The sequence below is a fragment of the Myxocyprinus asiaticus genome, chromosome 34, assembly GCF_019703515.2.
Source record: "Myxocyprinus asiaticus isolate MX2 ecotype Aquarium Trade chromosome 34, UBuf_Myxa_2, whole genome shotgun sequence".
NCBI classification, from domain to species: Eukaryota; Metazoa; Chordata; class Actinopteri; order Cypriniformes; family Catostomidae; genus Myxocyprinus; species Myxocyprinus asiaticus.
In genome coordinates this window covers 2,077,074-2,082,007 of record NC_059377.1, presented here as the reverse complement: position 1 = coordinate 2,082,007, position 4,934 = coordinate 2,077,074, and positions in this window count along the sequence as shown.

The following is a 4,934-nucleotide window of genomic DNA, read 5'->3' as shown; positions in this document are numbered from 1 at the left end:
ACTATTTTGTTGCAGAAGGTGGAGTTTTGGCTATTCAGGACAAGACAGTCATACTTTGAGTCAGGGGACAAAGCAGGGAAGCTTTTGGCTAGATATATAAAGCAGAGAGAGTGTTTTTCTACCATTCCCTCAGTGAAATCTGCTGGTGGTGAAAATTTTAACTTGGCCATTGATATTAATAATGCTTTTAAAGAATTCTGTCTTGATCTTTACAGTTCCACGTCTTTGTCTACTGATGAAGATATTAGAAATTTTGTGGAATCATTAGAACTCCCTAAACTGACGACTGAGCAAAAATATTCTCTTGATTCTGAGATAACCTTGGAGGAGCTTGATGAGGTAATTAAGGCCCTGCCTACAGGCAAGGCTCCGGGGCCAGATGGTTTAGCCGCTGAATTTTTTAGATCTTATGCTACAGAACTGGCTCCACTTTTGTTAGAAGTTTATACAGAATTATTAAAAAACGGAACGCTTCCGCCAACCATGACACAAGCCCGGATCAGTCTGATTCTTAAAAAGGACAAGGATCCAAGCGAGTGTAAGAGTTACCGTCCAATTTCCCTGATCCAGCTAGACATAAAAAAAAAAGTCAAAAATTCTGGCTAACCGATTAAGTAAAGTTATGACATCTCTTATACATATAGGTCAGGTGGGGTTTATTCGGGGCCATAGCTCTTCAGATAACATTAGGCGTTTCATCAATATCATGTGGTCAGTGGCGAATGATCAGACTCCGGTCGCTGCCATCTCACTTGGCGCCGAAAAGGCATTTGATATGGTAGAATGGGATTATCTTTTTAAGATTTTGGAATACTTTTATTGGATGGATCAAGTTACTATATACGTAGCGATGGTACAAACAAATGGATTAATTTCAGATTATTTTACTCTGGATAGGGCCACCAGGCAGGGTTGCTATCTTTCCCCCTTATTGTTCTGTCTTGCCCTGGAACCATTAGCAGCCGCGATAAGAAAGGAGGATGATTTTCCAGTGGTGGTGGCAGGAAGTGTGATGCATAAGCTTTTGCTTTACGCAGATGATATTTTATTATTCATCTCTGACCCTACTAGATCTATGCCTTGCCTCCACAGAATTATTCATTCCTTTTCTAAGTTCTCGGGATACAGAGTCATTTGATCTAAATCCGAAGCTTTGGCTCTGACAGCTTACTGCCCAGTAACAGCTTTCCAACCAGGTACCTTCCAGTGGCCCAAACAGGGCGTTAAGTATTTGGGCATTTTACTCCCAGCAAAGTTAATTTTGACCCCTTAATTAAAAGGTTTTTGAGCGATGTGGGCAGGTGGGCTTCATTATATTTATCTATGATTGGGAAGGTTAATGTTATTAAAATGAATTGTATTCCAAAATATAACTACCTGTTACAATCTCTCCCTCTCTTACTTAAACAATTTGAAAGCATAGTGAAGTCCTTCATTTGGAATGGTAAGCATCCTAGATTACATTTTAGTAAGTTACATAGGCCGATTGACAAAGGTGGGCTTGGCCTGCCCAAAATTTTGTTTATTATTATGCATTCAGTCTCAGACATTTGGCTCACTGGTCGCTTCCACCTTAGAGAGCCCCTCCCTGGTTTTGTATTGAACGGGAAGTTCTTGCCCCTATTTTGCCATTGTAAAGCCTGTCTATCAAACTGGTCGGAAAAGTTAAATTACACCCCGTTATCTCGAATTTGCACTTGGTATGGACAAAAGTGTCCAGAGTGTTTAATTCAGACATTTATTAAAATTTTTATTTAAATATGGCAGAACCCTAAATTATGTATTAATAAGTCCCCTTTCTGCTGGTCAGAGTGGACTGGTAGGGGGGTTAATACACTTGGTGACCTATATGAGAGTGGAGTGCTGAGATCTTTTGAAAATTTGGTTCAACATTTTGGGATTCCCAGATCTCAGTTCTATAGGTATATACAGCTGCACCACCTGTTCTGTATTGTTTTTGGGAGTGAATTACTCCCTGCTAATTCAGAGTCTGGGGGACAGAGCTTCAACCTCTCTCAAGAGATTATGGGATAAAAATATAAACTTGGTATTGGAGGAGGGAGTGTGGGCTAGTATTCATGTTTTTTAAATATGTTTATGAATCAATAAAAATGTTAATTAAAAAAAAAAAGATAGCTTTTGGGAGCCATGAAATCATGCAGGGTAAAACCAAGTCAATCACTCTCACCTGTCTCCATCGTTTGTGCTCACTTCTGGTTTGTGCCATATTTGGTATCGTTAAAGCATTAATTTTTCGGCAAAGATTTGATTCTTCACCCCATCATACACCAAATGCAAAAAAAAAAAAAAAAAAAAACTGTCCATGTTTGTGCTGCAAATTTTTATTTGTTTATTGGCTATATGTGATATTGCTGAACAAAGCTGTACATAATGTTTATATAGGTAATTATAAAAAAAAAAAAAGAAAAAAAAATTGCAAGTAAACAGCTCCAGTATTCAGCTCTGAATTTGCTTTTATTCATTTTATTTTTGCTAGAAGCTTGCGTGACTTGTGTTGACAGTGTTTGTGTAATTGCATAGTCCTATATATTAGCTAATATTCAAAATATTTGTTTGAAATTTCAGCGAAAACATGTTAGGTGCCATTCACATGCTGGAATGCGTTGTTGTTGCACTAAAAATACACACAGCGCCACAAAAGAGCAAAGCATAGGTGTCTCGACTCAAGACGTACGTTTAACAGTTTATGTTCTTTTAAACTTTACATGGCGTCTAAAAACACGAACAAGCCATCAAAGATGTCCATCTAGCGCAAGTTTACATTGAAATAAAAAATGTTGTGCACAAAAATGCGCTCAGTGTGAATGGCCTCTCAGTGTAAGCCTATACTTTATTATTTGTTACTGCACATTTTAGACTTTAGAGTATAACATCATCAAAACTAAGAAGTAACACAAAAGTATGGATATTATGCAGTGACCAAAACAAATTAAAACAGAAACATCTTCTATTGGAATTTCTTCAGTGTAGCCTTTTGTAGTTCATTTTCTCAATCAACTTCAGGTGCATCCTGGGATGCTTTTTAAACAGTATTGAATAATTTCATATGCTGGACACTTGTTGGCTACTTTTCTCTCTCTCTCTCTCTCTCTCTCTATCTATATATCTATCTATATATATCTATCTATATATATATATATATATATATATATATATATATATATATATATATATATATATATATACACTATTAAATAAATCAAAGGTTTGTATAGACGTCTATAATTGGACACAATTTATTTTTGAGTACAGAAATAATCCCAAACATTTGACCATAAACCTTTAGATTAAAAGGTTTTAAGATTATGAGAAACAAACTTAGTGTCCTTTGGACTGGAGGTAAAGGCTATCTTTATTTTATATTTATATGTTCTTAATATTCATTTTATTTACTAACTTTTACTGTTCTTTTTTTTATTTTTTTATTTGATTTGTATTGTGTCTTGCTATGTTTTGCTATTGCAGTAGATAAATCTAGGATAACTGAGTTTCAAGTTTTTCATTTGTTTTACATTTTTAAGCTTAAAGTAACCATTTAAAGTGATTTTAATAAGTACAATTTAGAAATTTTACCAAACAATTAAGACAAATTAGCTTCAGAAAAGTTTACTTTAGCTGAAAGCTGAGTAGTTTGCATCCCTGGTTTAAATATCAGACCAAATCTGATATTTCCTGACAGAGAAAGAGAGATGGATGAAAAATCAAATCTTTGCCCAAAAATTAATGCTTCAACGACACCAAACATGGCACAAACCAGAACCGAGCACAAACGGTGAAGACAGGTGAGAGTGATTGAGATGGTGTTTAGCCTGTGCAATTTCACGGCTCCCAAAAGCTATCTTGTTAAATACAAAGAAAGGAATATGTTATGGTGTTTCTTTTAACGGCACGAACTGGTTCGGAGCAATTTGGAGTGACGTCACTGCTCCTGAAAAGTATCATGATATAAATAAGAAAGATAAATAGTTAGTGTTTCTTTTAACATCACAAACTGAGTACAAACGAACAATACCGGTTCAGAGCAATTTTGACCACATGGGGTGGAGAGTGACATCACTGCTACCAAATTCAAATTCTTATTTCTAAAAAATTCAGGGAAATAGATACAGTGTTTCTTTTAATGGCACAAATTGAGCACAAACGAACGACACGTTTCTGAGCGATTTGGACCACATGGGGTGGAAAGTGACGTCACACAGCCAAAAACAAATATGTCTAATATCTCAAACACCGAACCAGCACAAACATTCATTTTTGTGGCACAAATCAGCACAAACGCAGCACAAACGAATGGTATTGATTTGGTAATGACTTAATTATATGGGGCGCCAACTTCATGGAGGTACACCAGACCACAAGAACTGCACTCTATTATCAATAATTATGATTTCAGGTCTATTTGAATGCTGTTAAAGGTATAGTTCACTCAAAAATTCAGTCATTGTTTACTCACCCCTTTGTTGTTACAACCATATATGACTTTCTTTTTCTTAACACAAAGAGAGAAATTGTGAAAAAAAAAATAAAAAAAATGTTACCAGTGATGTCATACAATGGCAGTTTATGGTGACTAGCTTCAATAGAACATAAAAATATAATTCAGAAGTCTAATAAATTATTCCATGAGACTCATGATTGTTATGAAAGCATACAATAAGGTTTGGTGAGAAACAAACTGAAATCTAATGTATTATTTAGTGAAATGTTCACTGACCATTGATCTCCTGTGCGTGTTCATGATAGGGCACAAGAGCAACAGTTCATTCAGCCCCCGCTCACGACATGGGGCATTCAAGTGAAAACTTGTTTTGTTTATCTAAAAACAGGTCCGCCACAGTGATTGTGACAAAAGAACACAACACAGCTGCACAAAAAACAGAGAACAGAACTTACTAAACATATCTGAAGAGTTT